This window comes from Phyllostomus hastatus, unplaced genomic scaffold (genome assembly GCF_019186645.2).
Source record: "Phyllostomus hastatus isolate PE091 unplaced genomic scaffold, TTU_PhHast_1.1 phas_scaffold_317, whole genome shotgun sequence".
NCBI classification, from domain to species: Eukaryota; Metazoa; Chordata; class Mammalia; order Chiroptera; family Phyllostomidae; genus Phyllostomus; species Phyllostomus hastatus.
Genome location: NW_025334023.1, coordinates 7,867,926 through 7,892,627, shown reverse-complemented (window position 1 = coordinate 7,892,627; position 24,702 = coordinate 7,867,926).

Genomic DNA, 24,702 nt, shown 5'->3' with positions numbered 1-24,702 from the left:
GCAAAAGAGAATGGAGAGCTAAGAATCCAGTGATACTTGTTGGTGAGTGTGTGTATATATGTGCATGGTGGAAAGGTGGCACCAAATCAAATATTGTATCAGATCAAACCAGAAGACTATATTGGAAACTGGAATATAGAATAAGAAGGCAGAAAGTTAAGAGATTGAAAGAGGAAAAAAATAGGGGATAAAGCAATTCTCTGAGTATCTTTCACTGAATTGTTTCCTTCATTAATTTTTATGGTCTCAGAGTTAATCATTGTATTTAATGCTTCAGAAGAAAAGAAATAATCATATTTAGCAACGGGACTTGTGAACATTAAGAACATACTTTGAAGTGGACATAAAAGTCCTTGTAGCAAGCCTAGATAAGTGAGGCAATGTAGAGTTTAATCAATGGTTTAGATATCTCAGGTCATTGGAGAGAAATGTTCTTTTATGATACAAAGAGATTTGCTGTGTAGTGGTTTGGATGCTTTTGTGAGGCCAGAAATGATAGGCAGACCCTCCAATAAATTAATTGTGTTCATCCAACAACAACATTTATTGGGTATCCACTGTGGAGCTATCACTGTTCTTGGCACATGGGATAAGGTATGGGCAAAGCAAAGTCTCCTGTTCTCATGGAGTTTCCATGTCAGGGAGTTGGTTGATTTATTAGAAGTACAAAGTGTCCAGGTTAGTTGATTAACACATAAAGGAAAAATAAGCATATCATTATATTTTACACTAAGAAACATTGAAATATTGACAATATTATCTGAGTAATTTTGACATATGCTGACCTATGTCTGCAATTGTGTATGATTTGAAAGTGCTGGAGAATTAAATTTTAGAAATGACCCAAATCCTGGGACTAGAAAGAAGGGCTAGATATCTTATAAATTAAATAGTCAAGTTGAGAGTCTAACACATAGTAAATATACAATCCATGTCGATTTCCTTTTTCTTTGGTTGTATCTTTTTTCCCTTATAAAGTTATGAGGAATGCCATCTTATTTAAAACTGAGAGAAACAAAAACATATGCACAAAAAGTATGAGAAATAAATTTAAAAATATGTATTAATATAATTTATTTTAGTCAAGTGGATAACCTAGTTCAACCCTACTGTAGTGAAAGACAAATGAAAGGGAGAGATCCTCTTGAGACATGATGAACTGTCAATCATTTTTTCTGTGAGTGACTGAAGGTCAAAGACAAGTGGAAGAGTTCTGATCCTGCTGATTAAATCGAGAGCACAGGTTTGAAGGGCAAGGATGGAAGATTAAGTTAAATCATAGAAATTCAAGCAGATGAAATAACAATTACGTTGATTAGCCTATGTCCTGCCAGAGAAGGGGAACATTTTTAGAACACTACTTTGCCATCAGTGTGGCATTAACAATCCAATTTTGTAAGTCCATTCAATTCATCCACTCAACAGATAGTTATTGAGTGCCCACTATGTGGCAGAAATCGTTTTGGGCCCTGGGAATAGAGCAATGAACAGTCAGATAAGGTCTGTGTCTTCATAAATCTTATAATAAAGTCTTGGAAGTTGATAATAAACAAATACATACATAAAGTGTTAGTAATGATAAGTATGAATAAAAAATAACTTTGGTTCTGAAATCCCAGAACAATATTTATATCACATACTTTGGTCAAATAAGTTAAGACCAGAAACCATTCAGCTGAAGAAAGAAGTAAGACTAGACTCCACCTTTTAAAAAGAGGAGTAGCAAGTATTTATAATCATCTTTAATCTAGCACAGAAGTCCTTAGAGGTTGTGAGCAGGGGAATGATATAGTCCGACTAAAATTTTAAAAGCTCGCTCTTACTACTCAACTGTGGAAAGTGGGTGCAAAGATAAAGCAGGAAGGTCAATTGTCTATACTTAATCCTAACTTACTTCCAATTTTTGGGCCTTAACTCTCAGTGCACTTATGGGAAAAATTAATAAGTGTAATATCAACCAGGAGTGCATATTGACTGATTTTTTTCACATGGGATATTCTGTGTGTGATTCAATTTTATTTGCTGTTCACCCAGTATTTTATGGATACCTGTTATATGCTGGGCACTGGGGACACTGTGGTAAGCAGTCATAACCCTTATCTTTAAGGAACAATACATATATGTTCCTTTAAAAAGGGAAAGAAGCATATAACATGCAAATTTCAACATACTTTCCAAATGACTCAGTATTAGTCAGATTTTTGGTTTCTTGTTGTTCATTACAAAATGCCAACCTGCTCATCCAACTCATTTTCAGAATATAAAAACCCACCCTTTTCCACAGTATAGAATGTCATTCTAGATCAGGGATGTCAAACTCATTTTCACCAGGGGCGACACCAGCCTCAAGGTTGCCTTCAAAGGGCTGAATGTAATTTTAGGACTGTATAAATGTAACTACTTCTTAACAGTTAAGTGAGAGCTCGGTGCTGCCGCCAAGTAGAAACAATGTGCTGGGCAGGATAAAACAAGGTGGAGGGCCAGATCCGGCCTGTGGGCCTTGTGTTTGCCACCTGTGTTCTAAATTCTCATCATAGATTGTAATCTTGAAATTACTCTTATATTGAAATTTATGAAACTTCAAATTAGCAAACTGATGATTTGTCTAATGAGTGTGGCATCTCACCACTTCTAGAGGAATTTTGTGGAGGAAACTGAACAACTAGAAGGCTACACTCTAGTTTGTCCCTATGAACCTAGGCCTACTCTTAAATTCAATTGTACATCTATAGCTTCTTCACTTAATGGAATCATAAATTTTTAAGATTCAGGTAAACAGGACACCTTCTCTAAGAAGTCTTTCTTGAATCTTGTCAGTGGAACTTCCATAGTAGATTGTTTTGACCTCTGTTAAGTGTATTTAAAAATGCATTTAACTCTTCCATTTTATATAATCAGTGGCAATCATTAATAAAGGATTTGTAGAATTGTACTTTTAAGTACCTACTATGTGCCAGACATTAGGAAAGATTAGGTTTCTACATTTTCCCTTAATATTAATGGAAATTCTTTAGAGATAGTTAATATTACATACATTTATAGATAAGGAAACTGAGGTTCGGAGAGTTTATTTTATTTTATTTATTTTTATTTTTTACCTTATATTGCTGTTCAATTACAGTTGTCTGCATTTTCCCCACACCATTCCCCGCCACCCCAGCCAAACCCACCTCCCTCCCTTGCTTCCACTCTCCCCCTTGGTTTCGTCCATGTGTCCTTTATAGTAGTTCCTGAAAACCCTTCCCCCACTGTTCCCTCCCCCTCTCCCCTCTGGCTGTTGTTAGAATGTTCTAAATTTCAGTGTCTCTGGTTATATATTGTTTGCTTTTTTCTTTTGTTATGTTCCAGTTAAAGATAAGATCATATGGTATTTGTCCCTCACCACCTGGCTTATTTCACTTAGCATAATGCTCTCCAGCTCCATCCATGCTGCTGCAAAGAGTAGGAGCTCCTTCTTTCTCTCTGAGGTTTAGAATTCCATTGCATAAATGTGCCATAGTTTTTTGATCCACTCATTTACTGATGGGCACCTAGGTTGCTTCCAAAACTTGGCTATTGTAACTTGTGCTGCTATGAACATTGGGATGCATAGATTCTTTTGGTTTGGTGTTTCAGGGCTCTTAGGATGTAATACCAGCAGTGGAATTGCTGGGTCAAAAGGCAGTTCCATTGTTAGTTTTCTGAGGAAATTCCATACTGTTTTCCACAGTGTCTGCACCAGTCTGCATTCCCACCAACAGTGCACTAGTGTTCCCTTTTCTCCACATCCTCTCCAACACTTGTTTGTTAATTTGTTTATGATGGCCATTCTGACCTGTGAGAGGTACCTCATTGTAGTTTTAATTTGCATCTCTCTGATGGCTAGCAATGCTGAACATCTTTTCATATGTCTCTGGGACCTCTGTATGTCCTTGGAGAAGTGTCTGTTCAAGTCTTCTGCCCATAAATGACCCTGAAAAGCTGCTGCAATTTTGAGAAAGAAGAACATAGCAGGAGGGATCATAATACGTGATATCAAACTGTATTACAAGGCCACAGGAATAAAAACAGCCTGGTACTGGCATAAAAACAGGCACATGTACCATTGGAACAGAACAGAGAGCCCAGAATAAACCCAAGTCTCTGTTGTCATTTAATATTTGACAAAGGGAGAAGAAGCATAAAATGGGGTAAAAATAGCCTCTTTAACAAATGGTGTTGGGACATCTGGACAGATCAATGCAAAAAAATAAAACTTGAGCGCCAACTTACACCATACACAAAAATAAATTCAAGGTGGATAAAAGACTTGGATATAAGTTGTGGCACCATGAAAGTCCTAGAGGAAAACTTCGGCAGGAAAATCTCAGACTTTCCACGCAGCAACATCTTCACAGATATGCCCCCTAAAGCAAGGGACACACAGGAAAAAATAAATAAATTGGATCTCATCAAATTAAAAAGCTTCTGCAGGACTAAAGAAAACAGCATTAAAATGAAAAGAGAACCAACTATATGGGAAAACATATTTGCCAATGATACCTTGGCCAAGGGTTGTATATTTAAAATATATAATGAACTCACACGACTCCACTCCCAGAAGACAAAAAAAAACAAAAAACAAAAAACAATTAAAAAAGTGTTCAGAGGGTTTAAACGATTTTACCCAGAGTTACACAGTTAACAGCGTGTTATAGGGTCAAGCTTCAACCTGAGCTCATTTTGGTCCTTGTAGTGCCGTGAATGTCCCCCACAGCTTCATGTCCTCTTGGGACCTTAGAATGCAACCTTATTTAGAAATAGGGTCTTTCCTGATGTAATTAAGATAGAGATTGAGGGGAGGTTTAAGGTAGGCTCAAAATTCAATGAGAGTTTCCTTATGAGAGTCAAGAAGAAAATCACAGAGAAACAGATCCAGCAGGGAGGAGGTCCTGTAAATACTGAGGCAGAGATTGGAGCAATGCTGATGCAAGCTGAAGAATAACCTGACCAAAAGCTGGAAGGGACAAGATGGAATTCCCCCTAGATCCTTTAGAGGTATTGTGGCCCTGCTGACCACTTAATTTTGGACTTTTTGGCCTCCAGAATTATGAGAGAACAAATTTCTATTGTTTTAAACCATTCAATTTGTGGTGCTTAGTTGACAGCCCTAACAAACTAATACAGACCTAAAACTCATTATCTTTCCTTAAACCTCTTTCCATTTCAGGGCTTTACTTTGATTTGTCCTAAGATTTTAGGGTAATCTTTTCCCTTTCCCTTTGGACATTCAACAATGCCACTTCAGCTCACTAACTGCTCCTGAAAAGAGGTAAAACTCACAGAGGGAAATATTTCAAGATGATTTTGGGTGCAAATTGAAAGCATTCAAAAAAGAGTGCTTAGAAGGGGAATTTACTGGCTCTCATCACCAAATGGAAGAAAAGCAGCAATGTAGTGAGGCCTGTAACCTGACAAGACCCAGTGTCTGGAACCCCACCAGGTTTCTGCCTCCCTCTCCCATTTCTCCTTTCCTTTGCATAGTTTCTTTGTCTTTCAGCCAATGGAGAAGCAGATAGCACCTGGTGTTCACAATTAGTAAATTAGGCCACCATGAAGAAAGAGACTTTTTCTGGACTTCGAACTTGAAAATTCCTGGGGAAGATTTGTGATTCACCAAACCCAGCCCACATCCTTACATTCATACCAAGGAGGCAGAGCTGCGAGATTCACTAGGACCACACAGTTATAGCAAGTGGAGGGAGAATTTCCCCCCAAAGTGAGACGTTGTTATCAAAGGAAAGGCGTGAAACTGAGGCAGATATAGATGTAGATGTGATATAGATAATTTCTATGTAAATGGTATTCAGATACTCTCTTGGATAAGACTTTTGCTTGCAAAAGGCACAAGAAGAGTGAAACCAATATACAGACTTCTTGACTATATGTTTCTAAACCACCTAATATGAACACCAATAAAGATGTTAGAATGTAATATGAGCCTATCTTCAAAGGGGCCAGTCGTTGGTGAGAACTCGTTTGAATATATGTAGAAATGCAATCAGTGGAACTTTTATTAACCAGATTATATCACAAGGATTGTGTGAGAGGGAAGAGTGGTTCCAATAAAAAATGGGATCTGATCTTTTTTCAATCATTGCAGATTGCAGTATCTTCAGAGCTAACTTCCTCTCTGATTGAAAAGCACTGAACATGACAAAAGAGAGAAATGAGAGGGAGAATGGTGAACTGCTCTCCAGCAAAGTGGGCTCCTCCACAGGACCAGGCAGGCTCCATGGGGTGGGAAACAGAATAACAGGGCCAAGTAATCTGCTCTCCCTTGCTGGTCAGTCAAGCCTTCCCTTGGCAAAATAGAAGACAAATACCTAAGTGTTTACTTATTAGATGGATTTGATCATCTTTCAAGAAGTTGGTTTGTGTCCAGAATCCAAGCAAGTTTAGAAAGGTCCTTCCTCTAACATATACATACAGGTGCCCCCAGAATGAAAAGAAGCAAGCATGATTAAAACCTCTTGGAGCAGGTGACATCAGGCCAGTTCACATTAAGAGACAGCTCAGATGTTACCTCCCCAGTGAAGCCTTCCTTGTGATTGTGTAGTACTTTGTAATATCCCTACTATGACACATCTCACAACATAACTGTCTGCATACTTTTGTTTCTCTCCAGTAGATGAGTGTCTTCAGGTTTAGGGTCGTCCCTTCTTTATGTTTATGTCCAAGGTCAGCACCTAGATCTGTATATAATATTGGCTAACTGCATTCCTTTCAGTAAGAAGCTGAAGGCAGCAAGGAAATGAGGGGAGATGAAGGCAAAAAGTTAATTTTTCTGTTTCTTACTAGAAATGAGAAAAAATGAACAGAGGAGAGATCCATAGGAAATGATTATGTATCTCATTCCAGGCTCTTGGATAGACAGTTTCCAAACTTTGCCTCATTTTATCATCTCCAAAGTGCCTTTATTTCCTGGATCCCTCCTGTAATAAGACAGGATATTAATACATAACCCATGTGAGTATGTACTAGTAACTGCACTCTGTAGATGAGGAAACTTAAGCTCAGGGAAATTGAGAATAACCAACCCAAGGTCACATAATCAATATTGTTTTTTTTCTCTGCCTCTGTCTACTAGGGGTTTGAGATAACTTATAATATTAAATAGAATAAACAGAAATATTGACCAGTGCTGGCGCCAGGGAGGTGACCTTTTAGTTAGCAGTGGGCCTTGATTTCATGTCCAGCTCTGGCCCCATCTTTACAGCACCATGCCAAGAGCAGTGTAAATAATTAGGTCCCATTTGGGTAAGGCATCATTATAGAATAGAAGCATAAAGAAAGGCTGTCAGGGGAAACAAAATTAAGCATGTTTTCTTTGTATTATTGACATCTACTAGGGCATTTGAATGATTTCAATAATTTAGGGCTTAGATTTGATTTACATGGGGATGGATTATCACAATGAGGAGTATTAAAGCATCAGTCTAATGGAAAAAAACTCACTCTGAGCCCCATCTCAACTCTCTAATGTAATAAAATAATCAACCATTCCATAAAGATTGCATGATTGCCCTTGTAGTTGGGCAAATGGTCCAGAGGCTAGTTTCTACTGGGTGGTCCCAGTGCTCCTGCATTCAGCCCCTCTGATGATGGCCTTCACTTTTAGAACTACTGGCTTTGGAGGGAATATATTGAAAATTGTATTAATGTATATATATATTTATTAATATATACATATATATGCATATGTGCATATACACACGTGTGTGTATATATATCTAATATATCCATATATATTTATATAGTTTCCTACTAGTTCTAGGCCCTTCTTTAAGTGCCTGATCTGGGCTACATTATGGGTCTTGGCATCACATCAAAGGCTAAAACTTCCATAACTTACTTTTTTTATCGCCTTCTCTCCTTCCAGCTGTGACCCAAACACTCCCACTATACACATTCCGACTCTAGTAGTTATTGACTCTATATCTAATTCTAAATTTTCTCCTTAGATTATTGTCAGAGGACTCTGAAAATTTTCTGAAAAGCTGGTTTTGACCATACTGTATAACTTTTGTTCTTGAGATTGATAGCAGATGCTTGTCCCAAATATAACAATCATATTCACTTATTATAATGCACATTCTCACAGCCCTGTCATTTCATGGGATTGGGTAATTATTGTGGTGAGGACAATAATACTAGTACCCTAAAAAATAAGAATATAAGAGTTCTTGAACTTTTACTCTGTGCTAGGCACTGTATTCTGTGCTTTTAATATTTTATTTCATTTTGTCCTCTAGAAAGCTTGTGAAATGGGATTATTATTCTCATTTTAATGACAAAATCTGAGGCTCTTCAAGGTTAAATTACTTGCTCATGACGACTTGTCCTTACAGGTGAGGCAGTGAGGTTTAAATTCATGATATCTAATTCTAGGTATCCAGTTCCTTCAAATCTCCACATGGTCACTTGGGTTCTGGTCCATTTCATGGGCACTAACTACATAGATGCAAAATTACAGAAAAGTTCTTATTCCTCCCCATCACTCATAAGGACCTGACCACTGCAGCAAACTGATGAGCTTCTCTGAGGTCAATACTATGTCTCAGGTACTGAATGCCTATGTGATGATAGGGGACGTGATGGTGAGCAAAGTCAGTGTCCCGGCCTTCCTAAGACTTACTGCTTTTGAGGGAGAAATCCATTAGTTAGTGCCAAAAAATCAATTGGAAAACAGGATAAGTAGTATAACACCATGACAGGGATTCTGACTAGGAGGGAAGATCAGGAAAAAAATGGACTAGGAAAAGTAAGTGCTCAAACATAAGGAATGTCCAGTGAAGTGAGAACTTGGTGGTTGTAAGGACCAAAGCAAGGGCACTGTGGCTATAATTCCACAAAGAAGTCTAACATTGTCTCAAGATAAGAAAGGACCAGATCATTCAGGGCCTTAGCACCCAAAAGCATTGACAAAGCCAACCTTGAATCTTAAGCAAGGGAGGGACATGATCTGGTTTATGTTTTTAGATGACCATTATGCGGAGGACAGATGGGACATGGGGTTGGCAAAGTGGAGACAGGGAGCCAAGTTCTGAGAGTGTCAGCATTGTCCAGGTGAAATGACAGAGGTGTCAGCTAATGTGATGATAACAAAGGTGGACAGAATCAGTCTTGTTTACCTCTATATTTACAGCATTTAGTATTGGTAGCATATGCAGTAAATGTTTGGTAAATGAAGGAATAAATTAATGATGCTTTTTAATGTCTCAGTAAGTTTGTCAGGTCTCATTTTACCATGTATCTTTGTAATTTGCTTGGGTGGCCACATGAAATCAGGTATAATTACTAATAGTTACTTGCCAAGTGTTTATTTTCTGTGAGGGACTTGCCTTGTATGCTAAGTATGGTACATATATTATTTGGTTTAATCATTTAATAACCCTTGTTCTAAGGGATTATTTCCCATTTTGCAACCATAGCTGAGGACAGATTAAGAACAAAAATTTATTTTGTCAACTGTATCAATCAGTAAATAATGCATATTTAAATTAATTAGTCCAAGAAAGGTTTAATTTTAGGGGGACTAATTATAAAATATAGGCAAAGTATAGGAGGACCACAAAGGACAGTGTAGAAACCCAGAGTTAACAGAAAGGAAGCTGATATCACCCTGTTTCTGAAAGGTTTAGGGGACACAGAGATCATTAGAGTTGGAAAGAGAGAAGCATGGAACAGCCCATCTTGAAAAGTACAATGACCCTTGATCAAGGCACACACCAGTCCTAGAGTTTTCAGGGAGGATGACAGGAAAATAAACACTCTGGCCTCACTCTTCCCTCCCACTGACCTCCTCTCAGGGCTCCCCATTGACTAAACCCAATGGGATCCAGAAAGCACAAGAGTGTTATTGTAGTTCATGCAGGACAGCCTCCTAGGACAGACAGCAGTGTGGAAAAGGAAGGAGGATAAATATTGAGAAGAAAAAAAAGATACTTGGCATGTATATCAATATTTATTGAAAGCCTACTATGATGATGAAGTTTACATGTCAATTTTGCTAGGCTCTGCCCAGATGTTTAGTCAAACATTAATGTAGCTGTTTCTGTGAAGGTAGATGTTATGAACATTTAACCAACAGACTTTGAATAAAGCAGATTATTGTGACAGCTCTTTCCTGGGTGTCTAGTCTGCCAGCCTGCTTTCAGATTTTTTTCTAGTGCCTACAAATTCATAAGCCAACACCTTAATACTCCTTAATTCCCATGTGCTCTCTCTCTTTCTCTTTTCCTCCTGCCCCCACCTTCCCCTCTCTCCCCTTTCCTCTAGGTAGCTCTAAGTAACATACTACTGTACTCAAGCACTATGCCAGGCCTATGCAGTATAAATACAAATCTTCCCAACCCCTATCCTTTAGGAACTCACTTTATGGTGCTGTGATAAATCATATGACAAAGGTAGTACAGGATGCTTTGTGAGCAGAAAGAGGGACCTCCTTACCCAGCCATGGCAGGGGCAGGAGGAAGGCTTCCTGGTGTTAACTCTAAGACATAACAGTTAGTAATCAGTGGAGACCAAATACTAATCCTAAAACCAGGGTTATTTTCATCACTGTGATTTTTGCCCTTCTCTTGTACCCCACCTTCACCCTTGGCAGTTTGAGCTGTCAGTTGATGTCCACAAACCACCTGTCACCTCTGGTACATTTTGTGGGAGTAATGACTTTCAAATGGAGGAGCAAACCTTGGCATCTAATGTAAAGAAAGACCATATCCATTTATGTTTATGAATAGTATGATTTTCCCATACCCCACTGGTATAAACATAAATCTTAGAGCCATGTGGTGGGAAGAAAAAGCCACCAGTTAGTGCAGGGACATAGGTTCAAATCCTAGCTGTACCACTCCCCAGCTTTGTTAATCATAGGCAAGTCAATTAACCTCCATTGTTCTTATCAAAGGCTGCTGTAAAGAATGAGAAAAACTTGATAATCTTTAAAGCTTCTTACATGTAGAAATAAAAATTCATATTGACCCGGCTGGCATAGCTCAGTGGATTGAGCATGGGCTGTGAACCAAAGTGTCACAGGTTCGATTCCCAGTCAGGGTACATGCCTGGGTTGCAGGCCATGACCCCCAGCAACCGCACATTGATGTTTCTCTCTTTCTCTCTATCTCCTTCCCTTCTCTCTCTAAAAATAAATAAATAAAATCTTTTAAAAAAAAGGAATTCTTTTAAAAAATCATATTGAATAACGTTTCTCTTTTACTTGAAATTTCTAAAAGGCTCTCATTTTAATGTCCCAATTTCTTTCATTTTTCCATAAAACTATTTGAGCCCTAAATATTGATCATTTGATTCTTTGAGGCCCAGGACTTGTCAGTGACCAGAAATTTTAAAAGGACATTGCACTGTAATTTCTTAAAATGCTATGTTTAAGGGTCATTTCTCTTAGGGAAATTTTTTCAGTTAACCTGCACTTAGCTGTATGTGTATAGGTTATTTCCAGCAAAGAAAAAAATATATATACATAATTTCTTATATCATAGTGTGTTGATCTGGTTTAAGAGGAAAGGCAAAGGAGCAGATCAGTGTCGGCATCCAACTCTGAGTTTAGTCTGGGTCTCAGAGCTGCATTCTCTTAACTGAGATTTAGCTGCCTTTATAAGAAGGGGCACGTTTGTGAGGCATCAGCATCCCCTGTGCCTCAGATTTATTCCTCAACACGTTGTCCCCCAATTTCACTGTGCCAGGACTCATCTCCTTGTTAACACCTACCTTGTTTGACTCCAGTTCACACACAGGCTTTGGTTCTCTTGCTGGTTTTGCTCAAATTTATCATTATTTTCTTTGTCCTTGATGATATCAGGACTCCTCGTCCTGGTTTACTCTCCAGGATTTGGCCCTATGGTTTGGCTTTCACACTTTAATTCAGCCCTGACTACCACTCTCACACTATGTGATAAGGAGATGACATTGAGTATATGACCTGGTGCAGCCCTAAACCTCCCTGTGAGGGAGGTAAGTTCCATCCCCAAGATGGAAGTAAGTTTCTTCCATCCCTGAGCCTGTAAGTCTAATATTTACAATCAGCCTCCTTGTTGCCAGACCCTGAAAGGTTGTTTTCCTAATATACAGAGAATGGGAACTGGCAGTCACCACAGCCAACAAGAATGTTATCCAGCCTGTGCTCTGTACCTGCTGTCATGGAGTAAAGCTCCATTTCTGACTCAACAATGGAGATACCCCACTTGTGACTGTGCTAAACTAATGTACATTAGTTTATCTCATTCAAATGAGGCACTTGTTTGTTTTTAAACCAGGAAGGCAAAAATGCAGATGATTAAAAAGTCCCAAATACTGCTGTTTTACATTTTTTTACTGTATCCTCTGCCTGCAAAGTCAAAAGTGCATTAAAAAGTAATATTGTGCTGAGCTCAGACATATGCAAACATCTCTAGATATCTTGTCTCAATAAAGTTTATAGAATGCATTCCCAAAGGTCTGACAACAAAACAGAATAAATCGCAAGGCTCATAAAAATATAATGTGTGCTTTTTTTTCCTGACTTACATAAACACAAGCAGATGTGATGAGGAACAGAGTGTTTGGACTTAAGAGGAGGTCCCTTTTCCTCACAGTCCCTCTTATCATTAGCTCCAACACAGAATGAATTACCTCCAAAAGGCACACAAACATGAAAACTTAAGGAAAGAAGAGGGGGTTGAATACATTGCAAATGGTGCTCTCCAGGTATTCTTTGCTTCATTCATTAAATTACCTGGTCAATTACTTACTCAACCTTTCAACCAGATTTTATGGACTGCACTACCTGCTGTGCCAAATATAATGGTCATTAGGAGCACTAAATACAAACAAAAACCACACAGTCACTGTGTTTAAGGGATTCACAGTCTCATAATAAACAGGCATGTGAAGAAAAACTAACCACAATTAAGTGCTGTAATCAGAATAGTATTTCTTCACATTTTCAATACATTGATCAGATATTCATATGTGGGTTAATTTAAAAAGAATCATGCCAAATTTGGCAAGCCAAATTTTATTATTACATATAGGGATAGAAGGTGACTAACACATTTCAGACATAATTGTGACTATTTATTGAACACTAACAATGTACCAAGCTCTGTTCAAAACACTTTACAGTATTAAGTTCATCGCAACCCCACAGATTGAGTATTATTATCTTTTCCAAATTTATAGATAAGGAAACTGGGATTGCTTGAAGTTAGACTTGGCCAAAGTCACTATGGCTTCTAAATGGCAGAGCTAGGATTTGAACCTTGACAATTCAGCTCCAGAGGCTATACTGTTTGCCACTGTACTCAACTGCTTCTCATAGAGGTGCAATGCAACATCTTGAGTTTGTAGGTAATATTTCTCCCTGTCTTGCTCGGTCTCTTGACTGATAAGAGTCAAGATTTGATTGGGCAACTTCAGTGGGAGGACATCGCCATCTTCTGTACTGAACCACTCACTCCAAGATGAAGGGGAAGCCTCATACATTCACTTAACCTATATCCTTTTCCTTAGCAGGTTGGATCCCAGAGAGAACTCACACTGAGACAGAAATGTCATATAGCTTTATTATGTTAGCAATTTCACATCATGTTATATTAGGATCTCCCTGTATTAATATTGCTTTTCTCTGAAAGATCACATTACTGCTTGTTTCCATCAAACAGAACTCCAAGTTTCCTGTAAACACAGCTCCTGCTCTGGCTGCAGTCTTGCATAGGCATGGCAGCTTCCTTGCTGAAAGAATGCATGCGCAGGAATCCATGGACCTTGTTCCCCACAGGTTGGCACCACTTGTAGAATCACAGATACTTCCAAATTGAAAGAGCAAGAAAAATAGAGCTAGAACATTTGTCAATTTTTCTATGCTGCAAAAGGAAATTACAGTGCAGTGAGTGACTATAAGGCACTAGGCATAAGATATTTACCTGCATGTTCTTATCTAATGCTAAAAATTACTTCAAGGGGTACGTGAGGTATATTCATTTGATAAATATATACTAACATACATAAATGAATATACATAAACTAATATCAAGAAAAGTTGAGAGATTTGCCTAATGCCACACAGCAGTAACAGACTGCAGGGCCTGCTATACTCAGTATACAACATGCCTTAACTCAGACCTACTTCAACCTGAGTCCAGCCTAATGTTTTCATATAAACTCCAGACTATGAGGCCTGAAAAAATTTATTTAATCATCAGCACCCCTCCATGATGAGTGATTTTCTTGGAGCTGTGAAAAGTAATGTTCCAATATTGTTCAACATAGGGAAGGAATGATGTGTTTGAATGAAGATAGGCTTTGTTCTTCCTATTCAAGTATGCCTCACTTGGACAAAGTAATTGAATATAGAAGCCTAATCCTCTTGGTGTGCAATTCTGTCTGCCTGCGCCATCCTTCTGTGGACTTCTAAGGGAGCTCTATAAGGCCAGAGGATGATGCATGCTGGGAATATCAAAACTGGAGCTTCAAAGCCCTCACTACATGGAGTCCTGGCCCCAAGACCTGCACCAGAGAAAACCTCTGATTAAGCCCATAAACTCACTCCCTTCATTAGGAATTATTAAAATTAAGCTCTTATTATTCATTTTACTTGTGAAGCAGACTTGAATGGGTAAAAGGAGAGTTAAACAAAGGCAAAAGTAATAAATAACTTCTTTTGAATCCCAGAAATAAATTGACAATCTCTCCCAGGTTCATGGAGAAGGTAAAGGGAAAAGGAAAGTAATGGCATGTATTATGTCCACTTCGGATTTCTTCCCATTTCATGTTATAAGCCACACATTTCTACGAGATGCTGGGAGGTTTTACTAGAGCTCATAGACATACAACTGCCATTATCATCAGTAATGAAATCATTACAAAGGAAGACAGTGTGATTTTTCATAGGAGTTTTAATTTGCATCTTCTATATGATTCCCAGGCTCCTGTAGGTATTAAAGGTTAAGTTATAGGGTAGTTGTCAAAGTCTTAACTGGCTGGTCAAGGCTGTTTTAACACCTGTGTGCCTGGTAAGACACCTAGACATAATTCAGTTTTCAGGACTCCCACCATCCATTCTAAAAAGGCAAATGTACACAGGATTTGACTGTGTGTAGATATACTGGTTAATATTCCTATATACATATGCATAGCCAGGAAAGAGCTATTGGAAAGAAGTTTAACTAAAGGGAAAGAGAAGGGAGAAGAGTTTGAATTTCTTCCTCACCCACTAGGTGCCAAGCAATGTGTGATGACAAGAACAAAATGTGGGCTTTGATATCAACCAAATAGAAGGTCAAATGCCAGCTACTACTGTTCTCAGCTTTCTTGGTTCACACAGTTAAAGTTCATAAGCCTTAGGTTTACTATCATAAAAAGTATATTTGTGTCTTACATTTATTTTGTGGTAGGTTTTGAAAAATGTGTAATATGATGGACACCAGAAAGTATTCAAGAAATGTGTATTCTGTTCTTTTATATGTATATAACCTAATTCATTTATTTCTAAAAAAAATACTGGTGGGTACTTTTATATTTTATAAACATACTTATTTTGAAAGAAGAAACTAAGACTTCTCAGAACATCTGACTAACTGGTCCAAGGCTGGGATGATACATACTCATTCTATTATTTAGAAAGGGCTACCCCTCACATGGGTAGGAGCTCTAGGCAAATCATTTTTGTGTAACTCCTGTCTCGGGGAATGTTTGAGTCGCTTCAAATTAACATGCTCGTGTTATTTCAGCAGTCTAAACCCTCAAAATCCCACTCAATTAATAATGCCTTATTAATAATGCCCCTTCTAAAATTTGACCATCTTCCTGTGAGCTATTCTCCCCTTTGTACTGATGAGAAAACTGAGATTATATCACATACTACAGAGAAGAATGAGGACCAGAACCTGGGTCTTCCAACTCCTAGACTAACACATTCCATGCCACCATTTTAGACTGGAATAATTGTGGAGTTATTTCCCAACCATGAGACTTTTCTTCTTCATATCCCTTAATTGTAGTCAATGTTCTGCCTATTAAAAGGTCAACTATACTTTTATCAGATTCCTCACTGGGGCAGGGGTGGAAGGTAAAAAAGAAAATTATATTGTAAGGTGTGCTTATAGTAATTGGATTAGAGCTAAAGTCAAGGGGAAAACCTCTTTCCTATTAAGTGTGTACAACTTCTTGACTTTGAACATGTCTTAATGCTTTTGTAAGCCTCAAATCTTCCGTTGTTCTACTGGAGTAAGGATGGGACATCCTTACTGGAAGAGGGTCAGAACTGGGCTCCAGTTATAGCTCAATCACTTGCTAAGTGTGAGAAGTCACTGTACTTTTCTAGCTTTTTTTCTTCATTAGCATATTAGATCATAGTGAATTTTAAAGGCTATTTTTTGAAAGGCAAGGTAATTTAGTAAGTACCTAGCATATAATAAACACTCAATACATGGTAGTTGTTAGTAGAAGCAGAAGCAATACGGTTACTTTCTTTGTCTTCTTTATCAAGTCATTGTGAAAGATGAAATATAATAATGATAATCAGGAGGGCTCCAAAAATGCTAAACTTCTATAACAAATGCAAATTATGCTGCCACTCTATTTTGTAACATTTCTACATAGCTGGATGAAGTCCTTCCTTTTATTACCATGTTGCCCCTCCTCTTACGGTTGGTACAAATCTCCACAGAACAGCAGCAGATCATTAGATTCACTAGTCCAGTCATATGTTTCATTAATATTAAGTTAAATAAAAAACATGTGTATGTGGTCAATAAGTTTGGGTAATTGCTATGTCTATTAATAATAGAGAGATTCTTGGAGATGTTAGTCATATCTGTTACCTTGATGGTGGCAATGGTATCATGGAGTATGCATATGTTTGAACTTACTAAATTGTACATATTAAGTATGTTCAGTTTTTTTTATATATCAATTGTGTCTCCATAAAGCTGATTTTTAAAAAATTTACATGAGTTTATCCAAGGTTCCAGTTTTATTGAGCCACAAAGATACTTGTTTATGGATAGATATTATGTACCAAAGGAACACAGTTTACTTCAATGGCTGGACCTGGGTTGTCCCCACCACCACCCTGGCTTTGAGCAAATACTCAATAAATTGTCAACATGCTGTTTACCCATTTTTAAATTATATCAAAGTGAAGTTATAATGATTTTTTTTGAGTGGGGAGGAGAATAAGAATTACTGTATTTTTGGGCTATAAGATGCACTTTTTTACCATATTTTTTGCTTCAAAATTTTTCCCTCTATTTTCCTTCTCTAAAACCTAGGTGAATCTGGGGTCTGCACCATAAGATTCACCTAGGTTTTAGAGGAGGAAAATAGGAAAAAAATCTTTGAAGCAAAAAATGTGGTAAAAGGAAAAAGTACATCTATGGTCTGAAAAAATATGGTATTTTTTGCAAGCTGGAAGTATGACAGTCCAGGAAATAGATCTTGTAAAGTGTAAGGAGGGCAAGTGAAAGTCACTTAATTGTGACACCTGTCATTCACTTATCACTAGGATATCCCAGACATGACCATCCAGGCCAGTGTCCTGTATTTGTGGAAGTCTGCTAAACTTTAAGGAAATCATGATATATCTTCATTAGCTAAGCTATTTAAGTAGTGGATTTGTATGTTATTAAAAATGGCTGATTGTGTGTGTATTTGCTTAGGATAAAAATCTTCTGAACCTGTTATGCCTCTCCTTGTTGTATGGCATATAAAAAGTGAAAAAGAGAAGGGGAGAAGAGCAGAAAAAAAGGAAGCAAGAGAGGAGGAAGAAAAGATAAAGTATTAATTTTGGTCCAAATGAAATTATCCCACAGAACAAGAAAGAGGGCAGCAATGGCCTCAACTCCTTTAAAAGTTTTTCAAGAGTCCTATTCCCTGCTGGTCATCCAATTTTTGCCTTACCATCTAAGTTAACCTAGTCTCAGCTCTGCAAAAGAGTCATACATTGGGTCAGAATTCCTGGGTTTCAGTCTCAAGTGTTCTGAATGCTCCATATGCTTAGAGTTCCTATAAAGATTATTATTAAAAAGGTAACAAAGAATTTTTAAAATTATTTATGTTTAAATGTAGACCCAAATAATGAAGTTAGAGCTTGGAAATATTTTATCATGTTACATTGGACAAATCAAGGTTTGAATCCTGGCTTATACCACTCATTAATTACAAGACTCTAGGAATACTACTTTGGATCCCTGCACTTTATTGTCCTCATTGATTAAATAAGAATAATAGCTCTGTAGTGTAGCGATGGGGGTGAAGGGCCAACTTATATATAGTGTTGTATCTGTTACATAACAAGACCTATAGATATCTGCTTCCCCCTTCTTCAGCTTCCTATGCATTGCTAACTTTTTCTCTTCTGTTGTTTATTGATGACAGACAAGTCATGATTATGTTGAGTTAGTCAGAAATTTAAAAGATTTACCTTGATGTGTAACCCCTACAGTAATCTCCAAGGACATCCTTTCCCCTTCCCCTTCTTTTTGTACCTTCTCTTCTCTTTCCTTCTCTTCTTTCTCCCCGCTCAGTCCCTCAAAAGAAATGATGAGTCAAGTAGTTAAGCAGAGGATTTGAACAAAAAAGAAGGTGGTGACATGGTGTTTAGGGAACTCCTGATGTTTATGATCAGTCTTGAGTTCATTTTCCTTCTGTCCTTGCTTGTGCCATCAGCCAGGATCATATGGCAAGAGCTAAATCCAGGCTTCCCAACTCTCCGAAGTTCAGATAATCACGAGTTTAACCCCAACTACAACCCTCCCTTCCTCCACTGCTGTAGTTTAGAGTAACCAATAGAAAAATGTCTAAAACTCACACTGAGTGAGTTGCAAGGGCGGTTTTCCCTGACAGATACTCAATTAGTTGAAAGTATAAAATTGACCAGCAGAGGTGAAAACAAAACCCAGGGTGGTCCCTGGAGTCAGGATGTGAGTCAGCATGCCACTGTTCAACAGCCAACCTTGATTCCAATTTTGATTGTACTCTGGAAGTTGGGTTCCTGATAACTGTGCAGGAAGTGTTTAAGGAGGTCAAAATGCAGAAAACCAAACCCTGGAAATTCATCTTTGCATGGCCAACAGAATAAACTCATAGAAAAAGCATCACATTAGTAAAAACAATGTATTTCCATGGGTTTAAGTAAAAATAGGTGGTATTGCAACTCTGTATTTCAAATCACACCACATGAGCTGAAGAGCAGTGAATACACCATGATCTATGATCTGTCCATTGGTACTGAGTAAGTTAGAAGAAGAGGTATAGGCATTTAAGAGCCCATCTCTGAGCCACTGAAAAGTTCAATCTTTTCTAAATTTTTGCTGTCCTTTCTGACATCCTACACTGTAATTTCTTGTACTTATGTGCAATATTAAATAAAAGGTAAATGTCAGTAAATGTCACCATGGAAAACAAGAAATAAAAAGAAGAAAGATTACTACTTCTCAAATCTTACTAGTAAAAAATACTATATATATTTTTCCATGGAGGAACCAACTCACATAGTAACATAGTTCACTGTACATATCACAATGAGATGGAAGCATTCACTTGAGTAGCGTATATTAATTTTTCACTTTTAAAAACAACAGCATATTGTACAATTGATGACTGAACTATGGACAAGAACTGCAACAGAGGCTTTGACAGCCATGTTTAGGCTCCTATCCTCCCAGTGATGGGCATGTGGTGAAATGCTAGTAAAGTGTAAATACATATGCACATGCAATGATGGGCTAGAACAGCATGGGGACAGAACTCATCAAGCAAGGGCCATATCAAAAACATGAGCATGACCTGGCTTGCATGGCACAGCCCTTGTTCTCTTGGCAGTGTTGTGTCTTCTGGATCTAAAACTGATCTAAAATACTCTTGTATTTCTCTCAAAGTCTTTATGACTTCAATGATTTGTGGGGCCACAGTTACCTAAGGTAGAGTCATCAAGTACATGGACCGAACTCACATGCAAGTATGTTATTTTTTCTCTACAGCATACTTCTCAATAAATGAATAGTGAATGGGGCAGAAAATTCTGCCTTCTAGAAATAGAAATTTGCTTAACCTTATAAAGATGAACGGTATATTTAGTAATAGAGGAGGGGCATGTTTTAAATATTTTTTTCATTTTTATAACACTTTTATTTTTTTTTTACAGAATCATTGAGAAAGTGACACTGAGAGTTCTTGTATACCCTATGGCCTCCACTCCCAGTTTTCCCCACAATTAGCATCTTAGGTCACTATGGTATATTTGTCACAATTCCTAAACCAATCTTGATACATGATTTTAACTGACATCCATTCTTTGTTGAGATTTCCTCAGTTCTTCCCTAATGTCCTTTTATTGTCACAGTACCCCATCCAGAACACCCTTACATTTTGAAAGCACATCTCCTAATTCTCCTCTTGGTTATGACAGTTTCCCAGATTCCTTGCTGTTGATCACCTTGAAAGTTTTGAGGATTACTGGTCACAAATTTTGTAGAAAATCCCTCCAGTGGGATTTGTATGATGTTCTATTTATTTTTTCATGATCAGACCAGGTTAATGTGTTTTGGGGAAAAAGACTACATAAACAAAATACCATTCACATCATCTCTTATCAAGGACACACACTATCAGTACAACTTATCACTGTTGATGTTAGTCTTGATCATTTGGCTTGAGAGAGTGTTTTCCAGGTTTCATACAGTTCCAATTTTTCTCCCCTTTTTAATGTTTTATCCTTTAAAAGAAAGTCAGTATGTGTAGTTTATACTTCAGGGATAAGGAATTATGTTTTACCTCTTTAAGAGAGGAGTATCTACATAATTTATTTGGGATTCTTTGCATGGAAGATTTGCCTATGATCTCCCATTGTTTTTTATTCTATCATGTATTTATATCAGTATGGACTGTTCAGCTTTGACCATTGATAACTCTTTCAGATGGCTTCTGTGGCCCTTTTACATACTCAGCACTGGAGTTTATATGGTTTGGTGTGTGTGCTTGTGTGTGTGAGTGATGCGTGGGTCACTGGCCATCAGTGATCACGGAATGCTGTGGATGACTCGACAATATGCAAGAAAAAACATGCACAGAGACAAACTAGTTTCTGTGGAGAAGTAGGGACGGAATGGCCACCCCCTCTAGTGGGGAGCACACCAATTTACTGTCCAAAACTGCTTTTATTGGGCTCGTTTTGCATAATAATTCAGGTAAAGTACAGTACTCATTAGGGGGAAGTAAGGAACCATAGATAACAAGGAACTCTGCGGGTCTATTTTGAGTCGGGGTCAAAGAGCTGTAAGACTTTGAGGAACAAACTAACTTCCTCCTTGGACCCCTCTCATTCAACTGAGAGTATTATAAACAAAGAAGGTTTCACAGTAATTTACATGTTCTTTCTTAGGCCTGATCACCGGGGGAATCTGCCCTTTTCAGCACAGAGCTGCACCACCCTGTCATTGTTTCAGGCTTAGGTGGAGCCAGGGAACTAAGGCAACCAAGAGATAAGGAGGTTTTCTCCCAGATGCTGAGAACTCAGGCTATGTCAAAGCCGAGGAGTGAGGGTCCATCACCCCCTTTTGCTGCAGCCCCCAAAGTCCTTCTTTTGGGGGGCCTCCCACGTGATTGTGCCTGTCTTAGGCCATTCCCCCCTTGGGGAATCTTACCCGTCTTTGGCTAACTGACCAAGCTTTGAGGTTCAGTGATGAATGAAGCAGCAGAAGCAGCGTTCCTGCCAGGGAGATAAGCTTTTGTCTCCTTGCTGGCTTACAGTTCCAAGGGCGTTCCCTTAGCCTTAGCCTAGGCGGGGGTCACAGCTTCTGATACGAGTCAGGTCAGTTCCCAACATGTGAGTATAGTTTGTTTCTTTGAGCAATTTTTCACTTTCTGGTCCAACCCCAGTCCTGGAATCAGCTACTTCTCTGAGGATCCCCGGTTCCTTTTATTAGTGAATGGTATTAGAAACCAAGAAGAAGGTGCTAATTTTGTTCATTGCTACCAGGATATTGTTGCTTCTGGGCCCTGTCAGCTGACAAAACAAAGAAATAAGTGTGTGCATATATCACAGTACCTAGCATACACTGAAAGGAAATGATAAATTATTGCCTTTATTATACTTTTAAACAGTATCTCCAATAATGGACATGATTTATGAGTAACTCACATCCTAATTAAGGAAAATAAAATAACTTGAAAAGTATAACTTGTAAGCCAAAAATCATTGAATATTTGTACAGAGGGCAGGGCATTCATGTACACACATGTGCCCACAAACACATCCATACACACATACACCCACAAAGTTTTTTCATTGGGTGCAAATATTAAACAAAACAGTTAAAATTTCAGTTGCCTTGTGATAATTGTAGATGATCCTGAAGATACCTAGATGTAAATGAATGGTAAAGTAAAAATTAATTTTGTAGTGATCATTATTATTCAAGTTGTAAAAAAGCTACTAATTTTTTTAATTTACAATTTTTTGAAACTTAAGTGGTATATGTAGAGTGTTTTATTACATTCACTTGGCACCTATACTAAGCTTCTGTGCTAGGAAAAATATTTTAAAAATTATTATAGCACTCCTTTTTCTTCCTGAATACATGTTATTTGCCCTAGTAAAAGAGAGACATCAATTTTCTTAGACAAAATTTAAGACTCATAACGTAAGATTGCTAAAAGAAAAAAATGGAAAGAGTGAACAAAATTTCAGCCTCAGATGTGCAAAACATGGTTTTGTTAAGTTTTGTGAGAGATTTTCAAAATTAGTTTGTTTCTTTAACATAACAAAAGTTGTCTGTGGAAGACCCAGCTGGAGTCTACCACAGTGAACATCCTTTCCATCTGTGATCAGAGGAAGGCATGTTATAAAGGAGGTAAAATAAAAACTGCCTCTTTCTGACCCAGTGTATGGCAGGCAGGAAAAGAGAAAGTGTATCTCCCTTTTCTCTCTCTTGTCTTTGGCTGAGAAAGTAGTTTCTATACCAGGTCATAAAACATGGAAATGTTGCTCCCACTTTTCACTTGGGACTTTGGGAGGAAGCCGTATGACAAGTTTTCCCTTAAATAAGAGTGTGATTAGGCAGAGAGGGAATCCAAGGCTTAGCTTTCATAGGTTGCTCTTAGTTTCCATGTGCTGTGGACTCCGATATTTAAAACAAGGCACTCTACTAGAAAGTGGTGACTCATCCATATCATCATAAGTTTTGCTGGAGTTTTTAATTTTACAATTTTCTTCACAGTATGGTAAGAATTTGAGTGAGTCAGAATCTTAGGCCCATTTATTGTCACTTGAAAGAGAGAAGGAGCATGAACTTTGGAGTCTGAAGACTGAAGTATGATGCTCAGTCTGTCACTTGCATTGTGTTTGACTGCAAATGAGCCCCTGAACTCTCTGTCCAGCTTTGCCATTTGTAAAATGGAAATGATAAGAGTAATCATTACTTATGTTGTGAGAAGTCAGTGAAAGAAGGCATGTAAATTGATCAGCACAATTCCCAAGCCCTGGTAAAGACTGAGTAAAAAAGACATGATAGTCATTTATAGAAAATATTTAGCAAGGTCCTATTATGTGCCAGCTACTATTCTATGTGCTTGAGATACAAATAACTCTTCTTCAGATATGACCTAAAGTTGCAAGGAGGATAAATGATAATAGCTAACTTTTATTTAATACTTACTGTGTCCAAGGCACTATTCTAAGCATTCTTCCTATGTTAACTAACTTAATTCTCATAGCAACCCTTTGGAATGTAGCCCTGTTTTATTTTGAAAAAAATGGAGGAGTAAAGAGGTTAAGTAACTTGCCTCAAATCACAATATAGATGGTCACTGATGGAACTGGGATTCAAACTCAGGTAGGCACAGACCTACATCCATGTTTGTAACCACGATGCTGTAACACTTCACTAAAACAGGACTGTGGACCTCAGACAATGCCTATTTAAAATGACACAGTGCCCAGAAAGGTGCTTAATGTATTTTTAATATGATTCAGTTTTAATTATTTTCCAAAGGCTCATGTGATTGTTTTCTTTGACTCTTGGATGATTTAGAGGTGTGTTGTGTGATTTCCTAATATTTGAGTTTTTCCGGATATGTTATTTGTTCCTAATCTTATTCAATTTTCTTAAGACAACATATACTGCACACTTTCAATCCTTGTAAATTCATGGATGAAAAGGGAGGTCACATACTAAACCTAACAAGCCCAGGAAAAGGACTGCATGGGGGACCTTACCAACTTAGACCTAAACTAACCACATAGGATGGTCTGAAATTTAAACTTGCTAGCTAAAAGTGAGTCATTGCAGGTAGTCCTGTCCTAGGCCAGTATCTTTCTTGATGAAGGTCGATCTTCACCTTAACAGAGCCTCTCTATTTTCTTTTGGTATCTACAATAACACACCTTTGGGATGCCCGGGTATATCCTTTTCCCAGACCCCTCAGGGCACAATGTCCCACTAGAGTAGAAGCCCCTCATTGTTATTGCTATGGTGTTTATTGTCAACTGTTTACAATCCTATTGCCACCAATGTAAAAGAAGTATGTGTCTATTTGCTTTCTGATCCCAAATATTTCTCCACTTTGCTTTCTCTGACATCTCCAATCCATTGCCAGCAGATTTTATGTAACCCCTTTATGCCTTTTCCTTTGATTCTGATGCATAAAAAATAAATGGTAAAACTGCCATTTTCTGGAGCATTTTCT